Source organism: Lagopus muta, chromosome 6 (genome assembly GCF_023343835.1).
Source record: "Lagopus muta isolate bLagMut1 chromosome 6, bLagMut1 primary, whole genome shotgun sequence".
Taxonomy (NCBI): Eukaryota; Metazoa; Chordata; class Aves; order Galliformes; family Phasianidae; genus Lagopus; species Lagopus muta.
The window spans coordinates 46020998-46034023 of record NC_064438.1 but is presented as its reverse complement, the minus strand read 5'-3'; the positions used below and the strand labels follow the sequence as shown (position 1 = coordinate 46034023).

The 13026-nt window shown below is 38.7% G+C and overlaps 1 protein-coding gene and 1 long non-coding RNA gene across 3 annotated transcripts in view; one reads left to right on the top strand and one right to left on the bottom strand.

The window, feature by feature from the left end:
• Nucleotides 1-13026, top strand: part of SYNE3 (spectrin repeat containing nuclear envelope family member 3) — a 254097-nt gene that overhangs the window by 57111 nt on the left and 183960 nt on the right. The gene's annotated exons all lie outside the window — the stretch shown is intronic.
• LOC125695481 (uncharacterized) overlaps nt 1-13026 on the bottom strand; it is a 145214-nt gene that overhangs the window by 27501 nt on the left and 104687 nt on the right. The window lies entirely within an intron of this gene.

Sequence of the window (13026 nt, the reverse complement as noted above, 5' to 3'; positions counted from 1 at the left end):
CCCATAATACAGATGAGATCTAAAGGCAAAACCCTCGAAGCAGTGGAGTTCTGAAGCAAGGAGCTGCTTTGCCTGAAGGATTTGGGAAGCCAAAAAAATAAAAATAAAAAAAATAAAAAAGGGATAAATAACAGTAGCTAACGGGAGGTTGAAGGGGATGAGGTGGCAGTGAAGGGGTGTCAGACTCGGGTGGGATCCTGAATTACCCTCAGCCTCCTGCCTTCTCGCTGACAGCAGCTCGGGCTTCCCCTGCACTTTCTGCAAAGCATATTAATTGATCCTTGTTGCTGAGCAACTAACTCTGGGGAGCCACACCGACAGCTCTGCACGGCTTCAGCGGCGGCAGCGGAGAGGGGATGCTCTCCTCGCCCGCCTCCTCCTGCCGCTCCCTCCGGGCTCTCTGCTCTCCTCAGGAATCTCCCAGCCGCCCCCCGGGGACGCTCTGCTAGGAGAGGGCGAAACCCGCTAATGCAGCAGGGAGCAGAGGGTGGCTGTCCCCGCCTTGCGCAGACCCGAGCCGGGCCGGGGCAGCCCTGGGAACCCCCGGCACAGCTGGAGCGGGCGGTGCTTCCCTGCTGGAAAGCGACGCTGGTTAACCCTCTGGTTCTCCAGGCGGAGATGGAATTACAGTGAGCGGCTCCCAGAGCTGTGCCAGTGGATGGGTCTAACAACGTCCGCATAAGCACTGTGACAGCAGGGCGAATGCGCTACTGTTTCTGACCTCTTTAGCATTTTGTCTTCAGACAGAGCAGATGTTCCTGTGACCAAAAGGGTACAGGTTAAGCCCGAGCTGCTATCCAGAGGAATTGCCTGGATGCGTGTCTCTGAGGCTGCGAAATGGAGCTCTCTGACACAACACTTTCCACTGCTTTCTCTGATGTTGTGTTTAATTTGCTCATAGGAGAGAAAAGTAGCAATGACACCATTTAGTTTTGTCCTATAAAAGAGACAGAATAACAGGTGCTGGCTCTGAGGGACTCCTCTTAGAGCTCTAAAGAATTCCTGCAATGCCAAGTAGACAGATCCTGACCACTGCAGTTTGTGGCAGGGTTTCAGCTTACTGCTGTGCTTGAGAGTCTGAAAAAAATCTCTGAAACAACAGTTTCCAAAGCAAGCCATTGCTCTTGTGCTTTCATATTGGATAAATCCTTAGACAGATCATGGCATTTGCTCAGCACCAACTAAGCTGTCTTCTCATTGACCAAGTAAGATGTAAGAAATGAAAAGACCTCAAAATTTCTCTCCCTGGGATTTGGTACTAAGTGTAACATCAGATCCTGGCCAAACTACTCAAGTGTGATTACCGTCAAAGAACTGAGCTACATCAGCTCTTTATTTCGGTTATAGTGATAGGACAAGCTAAAGGGCAAGGTCCTGAGAAATGTCTTAGCTGGCAGTCACATAAATAGATGACTCTCCCCTTGAAAAATTCAACCTGCATCTTGTGTGCTATCCAAATGGCAATAACTGGGTCTTGGTGAAAGGGGAACAAGTTATCTCAGGCAAAAGAGTAACATTTCTGATAGTAGTTTAACCCCACCATGCTGCTTTCATACTGCTTTCATACGTTATAAAGCAAGATCTATAGTTTGGCTGCATTTTCTCAGAAGTACAAGATGTTTTCTTGAATATTCAAATCTCAGAAAGGGCCATTAGATCAGTTAGCAGAGCTGCTATATGATGCAGATCACAGAACATTTTGAGTTTATTCAATATGTCTACGTATACAAGTATTCATTTCATCCTCCCTGGCACAGCTTACAGAGAAATATGGGAATTTCAGTATTGATTTAGTAAATGAAGGTCATTCAGTCTCCTAGCAAGAAGATACAGAAGGGTAAGGAAAAGATCCTATCGTTCACCTACACCCATGTAATTCTGTGATTCTGATTCTGTGATTCCATGATGTAAATACTTCTTCTTCTACATTACCACAGCATACTAACCACAGGTTAAAAACACTGAGTTAACATAATAAACACAATGTGTTCCTGATTTATATGATCACTGATTTAAGCGATTAATTTGGCTTCATTCACTGCCTTTTAATCACCTCTAATACTTTGGACATTACTTCTGACCATTTCTCATAGAAACTCCTCTTTGTTGCTGGGTAGGAATAAATCCAGAAAGGTTTCCCATAGCAATGGTTGATGTAAATAATGTATTTTGTTATGCGTCACTGCTCGTATCTGACATTGCTCCCTTTAGCCCATAAGTTTACATGCCTGCAACAAAGGAATAGCAAAAAGAAGGGCTTGAGAGAGAGCTAACCCATCTCTGTCTCACCACAGGATCCATCAACCACGTACTAGTCTTAGGAAATGACTTTCAAACCAGTGCTTGCAAGTCTCATTCTGGAATCTCCATGGTTTTGAAAGGCAATTTATTCCAGTGCCTTGCTACTGTAACTATAAAAAGAGTATTTCTAAGCTCCATTGCTGCAAAGTTAAACACAATATTTCTTGTCCTATTTGCAAAGATCAATTCCACCTGGCAACTAGTTTTTATGTATTTAAAATTCGCTATCTCCTCAGTCTCTTCCCTTTCTAGATTAAAAACTTCAATCTGCTTTTACTCATCTGTGTCTCTTTGTAGGGAGTACTTTGTCACATACTGACAACTGGACAGTAAGTATGAAATTATTTGTTTATAGGGATGAACGTAAATGCCTGTAAAATGAAAAGGAACCAAAGTTAGATTTTTTGGTTCAGGAACTGAGTTGTATGGTGTAGAAACAAAGGGGAACTGTTTTATCTGGCTCCTGTGGTGGGATTACAAACTGTCTCAGTGCTCCTTTTTCCTTTTCTGGTCAAAATGGGGTTACAGAACAGAGAAGGTGAAATACCTCCTTGGATCGTATACCTGACAGGACAGACAAATCCTTCCAATTTGGGGAAGAAGATCACTTAAAAGAACAAGAAAAAATAAAGAGACATTCATTTGAATTTATTTAATCGTTTATGAAATATTAGAAAAGAGAAGTTAGCACAAGATCTCAGGTAGGCAATACCTGAGAAATAGAGAAATGCATAGAGAAGAGATTCAAGGAGAGCATATGCTCAGCAAGGTTGCAAGCCTGGAAAAGTTATGAATGTTTAGACTCAGTCAACAGAGAAAGCTGGAGAGATTTCCCAAATTCTTACAAAGAAATTGTGTTTACATAAACATTTTTTCACCATATACGTAGCAAAGACAGATTTATTTGAACATAAGCTGTGATTGTTTCTTCTTTTTCCTATTTACCATTATTCATATTAGTGCCCCTTTTATCCTCATCTGTGAAATCTTTAAAAACTCTGAAAACAAATTATTAATACCTTAATGTACCTTGTTTTGTACTTTATTTTTGTAAGGAGGAATACCAAACACTACTAAAGTACTGTACTGGAGTACATTTCATAAAAAGTGCTAGGCAAGGGCAACTGAAGGACAAAGCAATAATATCAAACAACCAGAGATAGGAAATTAGTCAATAACTGCTGATTTCAAAACAAAAGCAAACTGGCATCAGATTAATAACAGAAATGTTGGCAGAGGGGGGCTTGGGGGTGTAAACATTTGTGTAATTGTTTTTATGTTGCTGTTTATAAAATGCAAAGTTGTTGAGATAAAATTCAGTGCATTACAGAAAGCAAGTATAACATCTCTTTCACTTATACAAACCTTGAGTTTCATCTCATATAAGTGCTTTTATTATGCATTTAAAAGTTTGACTAATGCATATGTTCAGTCCCTATTCCATTCTCTGCTTATCTTTTTCCCACTTTTCTATCCTTTCAACTGTACTGTTACCCCCTGTGAAAATGAGTGTCCTATGAGCCTAATAATCAAAGAGAGTAAGCCAGGACCCAGTCACCCCTGGGAGCTGCTTCTTGGGGGCAGTCTTGCAGGCCGTCCTATGGGCTCTCAGCTGAGTGTCAGGGGAAGCCTCCTCCCCAGTTCACTCAGATGCTGCCACTGGAAGCAAGTGAAAGAGCACTTTTATCAAAACACTGGCCTTCATCCCAATCAAATACTTGATATAAACTGTTCCTTCGCTGATTACAAGTTGCACCTTCTCCAGTAGGAGCCATCTGAGAATGGAAATACAATTTTAAAAGCAATGCTGTCTATAAAGGATACAGTAATTTTAACATAATTGCAAAGATATTAGCAGATCTTGGAAATTATTGAGTATGAAATAAAAAGCATAATTCAATTATGTTCTAAATTTTAATTAAGAGCTCATGAAGATGACTTGCTAATAAATTTTCTGGAAATTTTTCTTCAATTTCCTTTCAATTTCCTGTGTCTCAATTACTATTCAGTCAATTGCAACACAAACAATGGAATTGATTTCTTGCCTTTTTAGTTTAAATACCATATAATGCATGCATGAGAATTTGAGCTTCTGTGAATGCAATTTCAGATCATTATCAGCAATTAATTAATCTAGCCAAAAGGAGAATACCTTATTTCAAAACTAGTCCCCAGATGCATGACAAAACAGACACACGGTTCTATTTATTTATATTATACATAGCATTCCTAAAAAATCTTTCAAACATCCATTCAATATGATATTACACTTATCATTTTATTATTACTTGATTACTACAATCATTTTTAATATCTTATATGCAACTGATCTCGTTTTTCTGTACTTCTCATGTGTGCAAATCTGACTAGTATGTCATAGCTGGCAAAACTTGTATCAGTAAGAAAATCGTACAGCCAATGATAAGCACAGTCAGTAAAATACAAAACATTTGAATCTGTTCTTCTTCCTTTTTAAATGAATGCCATTTTACTCCAATTTAACCTCTAACAGAATAACGGAAGATAGAAGGCCACAGACTGTGGTCACTAATTGTTAGGTTTGCTCATACATTCACAAGTTATTTGGAAAGAAATTTTAGTGGATCTAATTCTATTGGTTAGTCTGTGATTGGACTAGGTGATCTTAGTGCCCTTTCCCACCTTAACAATTCTGTGATTCTACTTTCACTAACAGAAAAGTAAACATCCTACATTTGCTGATTTGGATTATATTTTCCATCAGCACAGCTAGTAGCAGTAGATACACAGCAAAAACTCCCTGTTGCAGAGTTAGCTGCTGTTTAAATTCACCACGTACTAGTAGTGTCACACTCCCTTCCTTACGTCACCTTAGGACTAAAAATAGCATTTCAATGTATCTGTATCAAAAATGCATGCCCGTAAATGCGGATTCCTAGCAAGTAGCACAGCCATATTCACTGCAGGAAATACACACAACAAATATCCTTTTGTTCTTTAGAAAAAGAAAAACCTGTTTTGAAATGAATTTCTTACCACCCAAGTGGAATTCAAATAAGTAATCTCAACAGATATAAAAAGTGATATCTTGACCTAAAATATGGGGGGGAGAGGGGGGTTGAGAGCAAGAAACAGTGGTACCTATTACATCTTTTGGGGCGGTCATCAATACTGAACCCAGATTACACACAATAGCAAATGGCCTGGTCCTCCTTCCTCTAACATGGGTAGCAAAGCCCATTGGTTTTCTATGGAAAGAGGACCAGTTCTGTGCTGAGAACACTAGCACAACCTACAAACCACTCAGCGTGTTGCACCGAATGCATACAGACCTGCACCTGGAATTCTACTTAAATAAGTCGTATCCGTGTGTACATTTAATTGCCCTGAAAGACAGGTAAGGTCTTCCGAGAGGCAGTGGAACTGAATAGTGTCTCTATTCAAACAGGTACCTTGTTAGAAAAACAGTAATCTTGCTGTACAGCCGCGTGCAAATAGGACATGCAATGCATGAATTCATTGAATCCCAAGGGTGATCATCTGCCAGAAATCCTTCTCTCAATAAGCATGCTCACCCACAGTAAAAACAAAAAGGAAAAAAAAAAAAAAAAGCTCTAGAGTAACTTAAGCAGCAACGCCTCTTACTGTTGGATATTCACATAATTTCTCAACACGCAATATACCCACTGGGCAGAAAACATAATAGTATGCTAATGAAGGTTTAGACAGGCACTAGCTAAATTAGTCTTACTACAGTTTTGTTAAGCTCTTGGGCGTGTATTACATTACTATTTCATAATGTACAACAAAAATTTCTCTCGCTCTTTGTTTTTTTAAAGCTGTATTTTGAACATGAAGTGGAGATTTCCCTCCCTGTGTTAAATTCCAAGCATTAATAAAAGCAATGCAACCTGAATATTCATAGGATTCACACCTGGATCTTATGTACTGCACTGCACACAGGACCCAACTGGACTGAATACTGCACAGCAGCCAAAGTAGCCCTTAAATATTATCAAATACTCTAAAAAGGCAGAATGTGAGTATTGGCATGATACTGCACAGTGCTTGAATAAATGCATTTTGAGGAATTTGACACAAGCCAGGATTTTAGTAACTCCTGGCATTTCTGTTCTATTATTTGTTCGCCAGAATCCCAGAACTGGGAAGGCTGGTAGAGCCTGTTTATTTTGGTTTTCACAAGGAGTTTTCAGCTTCTTGTTTTGCTTCTGTTTGCTGTCAGTAGAGGTACCTTTGGCTGAAAGTGCCCATACTTTGACATAAAGCACCTTAAAACTGGACAAAAGCAAACCCCATCAGCCCTGCTCTGCTATAGCTTCCTGAATCCATCCAAGTTATCACTTACTCCACTGAGATGAATACAGAGGAATAAAGCACAGCTATTTAGAATGATTCTTCAGTGCAAATAGATAAAAGCAGAATATAAAAACAAAGATCCTCCGGGACTTTGAAAAGCCGTTTAAAAAAGGAAGAACAAACTTACCTTTTAAGGTATGTTTATTTCTTAAATAATCCCTCTGACTTCAGACTATTTTTGGTGCTGGTATCCTTTTAATTAATTAATTGCAGTATTTGCACATCTTGAATGCTTCATGTTAATGTTTCACTCCCTTTTGCAGATTGATCTACTGTGAGATTTTAATGAGAGCCATTTCTCATGTTTTTATGCAGAATTATTATACAGAGGAGAAAGTGATAATAATTCAGACTTCTGTTAATTACACATCTAATTATTCTTCGAAATTTATTTAGAATTCTGTCTTCCAGCAGGCCTTGTTTCATTTATCACAGCCAGATTGGAAATACAGCTTGAATTAATTGTTTTCTGTAATCAAACATATTTTAAAACAAAAATTGAATATATTTTAGCCCCAAATACTCTCCTCTCTTATAGTCATTCAAACAAACAAATAAAACTAGTAGAAGAACATGTAATAGCTTTGTTTTTCCATAATAATAATAATTCCTAAAGCAGGTTGAATATTCTCACAGGATAGCAAAAAAAAAAAAAAAAAAAAAAAAAAAAAGAAAAGAAAAGAAAAGAAAAGAAAAGCTTCATTAAGACAAAAGTCAGAGGGTCTTTTTTTTTTTTTTTTTTTCTGAATGTCAATCAGCTATTTTATATTCAAAGTTTGCAAATAGGAAGCCTCACCTCTAGAGGCATAGCAGTGCCATTACTCAAAGAGAATAACTGTTCTTTCAAGGGTGAAAGAGAAAGAAATATCTATTTCTGATGCCATTAGATTCCCACTTGTGAACTCTGAAACCTCTTGTTTATCACTGTATTTCTACCGTGCTGCAAACTTATCTGAAACATAGTGTGCTCAAAGATCTCATCTCAGAAAATCGTGTTTTCATGGAAAACCTCTTCAATGAAAATCATCTTTAGAAAGTTACTTCTATGCATAATATCACGTCTGTCATATGGGATAACGTTGTTTTAACCACAGTAATCAATCCAGAAGCAATTTTAGGGTGACAGAAAGAGGTTTAGACATAGATACTTCACTAGGTAGGGATCATTTATCTACACGTCCTTGTTCAGATGTATATAAATGAATACAAAAATCCCGTATGTTATGGATTAGTTTGAAATGACAGGCAGATCTTGGCTGCAGAAAGCAATAATATCTTCACAGAAATATTTCCCCTGTAAGTAGTGGCTCTGTAACCTGACTGATAGGAAATGAAAAGGTGCTGTACTGCATATTTAACATTTAAGAAATACAGTTTGTCTTCTGATCAGATACGTTTGCCTTTGACACCAGTCCCTTGTGACCCCCATTCCCTTCCCAAGGCATCAGCTGCCAGAGATGCCCTTACACTTACCTGTGTGCCTGGCAGGAGATGAAGAAGTTGAAAGCACCAAAGTTCTTGTGACAATCTGCCACTAATATTTAGCTAACATGGAAATAATTGCATTCTTCCATCTTTCAGCCTTCTCAGTAAGTAAAAGCTGGTGATGGATGCCAGCAGCCTTGTTAAAATATCACTGTAATCTCTTCAAGCTCTGGAGATTGCTCAGAAAGCCGAGTCCGTAAACATGCTGCAGCTTCCCAGTAGATCAGCACTTTCCAAGTGGGGATATGTCTTCCTATTTCAATATTGCACTTTGAAGAGAATTCTACCTTTCTTCATTTCAGTGGAAGGATGCAGTTTTTGAAAGCAAATTCTACAGGAATAAGAGAGTTTTAAATATTCCAGTTTTCTCACATCTAGTAATTAAGATTTTTGGAAAAGAGATAGCTGTAAGACTTGTTTTTGGTTGTCTCTTTTTCCTATTAATATAAAAAAAACTTCAAATAGGGAAGCAAGAAGCAAAGAAGACATAACAGTTCAAGAAGCAGCAGTCAAGGATGGGTGTCTTGTGATTGCTCTGAGTTAATACTCCTCAGGGGGAGATGAAAAAAGCACAAATACAGCAAAATCTGTCTTACAGAGTAAAAATCTGTTGTATAAGCCAGTCTCTAGTAAAGTAAAACAGCGTGTGTTCTTCCTCTGTTAATTTCTAGCATGCCAGAAAGCAAAGGAAATTAGGAGCTTTCTGCTGATTTGTAGCAGGTAGGGAAAGAAAATTCAGTATATGTATATATGCCATAATTATTTCTGCTCCCCCTAGAAATGCATTAGAGAGGCCCAAAATCTCCCAAAGATATGGATGTGAAAGCTGCATTTACCAGCATCACAGAGCATTCTATCATTACCAGTATTATCAGGGGGCATATGTGGAGAATGATCATTTAATAATGTGGCATCCCATAGATAGAAATAAACATATTCAGGAGTGCTCTTTCATTAGCCAAAGCACACGTGGGCTTTGAACTTTGGAAAATATGACTATGAAGGCTGTTACAAGAATTGCAAGTGACTATTTTTGAATAGCTGAACCAATTAGTGACACCAAGTGATGGCAACTTCAGCCTAAAATGCCTAATTCAAATCCCACTGAAGCCCATGAAAATAGATTCTGGAGGCTGCTGATGAGGGCTTTTGCCAGCTGGCTTCTGTCTCTCTGGGCATCACTACGCAGAGAGACCACAAAGTCACCAAAAATATCTCAGAATGAGCTGGTTGAAAGCCTGTTGTGACCTGTAACTCACAGGCATACCAGTGTAATGCTGGCTCTGAATTTGCTCAGATAATGTATGTCACACAGACACGTGCTTGTTCACTTCAGGGCCAAAAAGAAAACATCCCACTTATTTGTATGATGAGTCCAGTCACAGACCAAAATGCCACTCAGCCATGTGTTAGTCAAGCATAATACAAAGAAATTCCCCAGCTGCAAAAATTTAAAGTCCAGCTGTCATCTTTTATACTGACCACCTGCAATGCCACCAAACCTTGCATAACACAGAGTTCTTGAATTTAAAACTTCCCAGTTATTAACACCACTGCAGCAAAGCTTGATCTAGCTCTTTTCAGTCAGTGAAAATATAACATTTTGGAGAAAAAAAAAAAAAGTAAACCAAATTTTCCTTTAGTCCAGTTGTTAGGGAGGTTGAAGCCAGTGTGCATCTGTACTGTATACTGACAATATGAAACATGGGGGAAAAAAAAATCAACCCACTATATTTCACATTTGAAACACAGACAAAGTACAGCAAATCCCTGGCTAAGAAGGAGTCTCTTGATAGCTCAGGGATCTGCCTGAAAAATCTGCACCACTAAGCTTAATTTGTGTACTTCTTCCTTTGCCATATTCACTATTCTGCATTTTGCTGCAATTCAAGTATGTGCGTGGAAAATATTCCACCCTTTGATGATGCTTTAGCTGCTGATTCTGTGTAGGGGAAGAATTTGCTCCTATGTCCATAAGCACCAGATATGCTGACAACTCCCTCTGTCTCTTATGCCCAGGTGGAAAGGTAAGTTCCCTTTCTGGACACTCAGCAGCCCCACTCCCTCTGTAAAAGCCTCAGGTAGACAGTGGTAACAGGGCGGTTAGCATTATAGAGGAAACGCAATCCTATTATTCAGTTCAGCAACTTTCTGTGACGTCCTGAGTTGGATCAGCTCTACTTCTAGGTCCATACGAAAATCTCCCTCTTGTGTGAATTGCAGTCTGGCTAGGTTACTGCTCCTTTCAGGAGCCTTTCCACTAGCACAGAGCTCCCCTCCAGCCAAACTACTAAAAATGCATCACACGCATTACCCTATGATAGAAAAAAAAACACTAACACCATTGCACCATCATTTATATGAAAATAAAGTGCAACATTTCTATACCAAAAGTTACCACCACGAACATATATATCTTCCAGTGTAGTAGACTGTTACCACTCCCTGCGCTGTTGCTGCAACAGAGTTTGTGGTGTTACATGGAAGAATTCTCAATGTCCATCCTGTTTTCAGCTCACATCTAATTTTTAAATATGTTCTTCAAGGTCTCTAAATTTTTAGCATGCCCATTTTGGGTTCCTCGTATGAGAAATATTTGAAGAGGTCTTGTTTTAAATGGATAGACATCTTGGACTACTGAAAGGCTGGACAGATTTAACAGTGGGCAGTAGGAGAAAGAAAAAAAGAGACCAGATATCAGTAACTGCTGTCAGAAATAAAAAGTGGTTATGAAATTTGTCACTATCGTCTCTTGAGCATCAAAAACTTTAATGTTTAGCCACTACAAAGCGGATCTGCCTTTAGAAATTATTTTGAATGTCTGAATTACCCCTCTTCCATAATTTCCAACACTCCTTGTATAAAAATACTTGCCTGATATTTTGCAGCTTGAAGAAAAAATATCTTTTATATGGTACAAAATACTCCCAGCACTCACAGATACATTTTAGGAATAGAGGTCAGTGTGTTTATGTTCAAAAGCTTAGGATATTAATAACACTATAGGATCTACAGTGTTCTGTGCAATATGACATTTCAGCTCCAGACTGCAAAAAATGGAATTTGTTCCAAATTCATTTTTGCATAAGAAGGTGATACTATCCTTGCAGAGAGCTTATGGGTATCTCTAACGGGTATCACTAATCCTGTGACAGTCAATGTGTCCTGGGAAGGACTCTGAGCATCTTCAGTTCCCCTTGAAAGTCCTGAGGAACTGAACACAGCTCCTCAGAAAGACAGGATCCTAGCAAGCACATTATAGTGTTACATTGTCATTTAGGTTTTCACACATACAATTCTAACACAAAAAAACCCCCTGCTTTGACAGACGAAGATAAATTCATTTTAAATATTACATGCATCTTACTGAGCACCGGAGACCTTCAAATATACTTTTTCCTTGAATCCAGTTCAGAGAATTGCAGCCAAAGCAATTCTCTCCATGCATCTTGGCAAGTTATTTGTACTAAATAATACATCCTGCCCAATTTCCTTGGTGAAATTTAATCAAATGACAAAACGGTCCCAAAACCTAGAATAAAATGCTAAAAAAAAAGCATAACTACTAAAAGTTAACACTGTCCAGGGGCTACAGTTTTGAAAGAAGAAATAATAAACCTGGAACACATAGAGTAAAAGAGGAGTGAAAATCCATGTCTTTAATGTTTATACTACTTTTATGTTTAATCATTTTCTATACATAAGAAGGAGCATCAGTACACCTAGGATTTGGCTTTGGCTGAAGTTCAGATGTACTTTAAAACAACTATTTATGATTACTTCTAACTGTACCAAGAGCAGAAAGAAATTCAGGAACTGTGTTTGGTTTTAATTAAGCTTGCCTGTCTGCTGAAATAATTCCACTATGTCAGATATACAAAATCAGTTCTAATGCTACAGAGCTGCCATTGGACTACCTTCAGGTAGTCACCTGGAGATTAAAGTAGATCATGTTCCCTGCAAAGAGAGCAGACCGTGTACATGCACACAGCTAGATCATGCTAATGCAAGTACAAACATCAGTCTAAACTGGCAAAAAAACTGGATAGTCCTGTGCTTACACTATGAAAGTGCCCCAACATCTAAGCCAATCTTGAAAAAAGGGACAGCATTTTTCTTGACCAGCAAGAGTCAGAAGCTGCCCTACATCACCGTCACCAAAGGAAAATGACTCTGATCCCACAGCTTCTTTAAGAGAAGGCTGCAACACATTTGTTGCAGCCATCAGGCTTTTTGATTAATGGAGGTTCACTGTAATAAGACATCAGGATACTTGGACATAAAGGCATATTTTTCCTCAGGCTTTTATGAACTCTGTAAGGCCCAAGCATGAATCACATTCAGAAATGGGCTAGGTCAATCAGCTCTTGAAATAACTCTAAAGTGCTCTATCACCTCTTAGCCCCTAAAGATAAAAGATAAACTTCAAAATGCAGATAGACAGAGAAAGAAGAAACTGTTAAGGGCCAGGTCAGGGATTAAAGTATTGTTGGAAAGGCTTAGGGCAAAGAAGAAACAGAAATGTAAGAGGAAAAAAAAGCAAGAAGAAGGTATTCATGAGGAGGGTAAAACCTGACAGCACTGAAACACATGGAAAAGGACAAAGGTGTGTGGCGAATAGCCTAGAGTCCTGGCAGGAGCTATAAGGAATTGGGTACGAGGGAAGAAAATTGCCCAAACTGCAAATTGATCATGTTGTGGATTTAACTTCTTGGATGAAATTATCTGCCAATTCACTCTCCAGGAACCACTGATGACAACTGAATTATCTTATTTGGTCATCTGTCTTTTTAAACAATCCTAGAAAACTTTTCGGGACTGAGATTTGATTGAAGAATTTCTCTGAAAGCATCTATTTCAAGGAAAGGCTGGATGTTGTGTTGA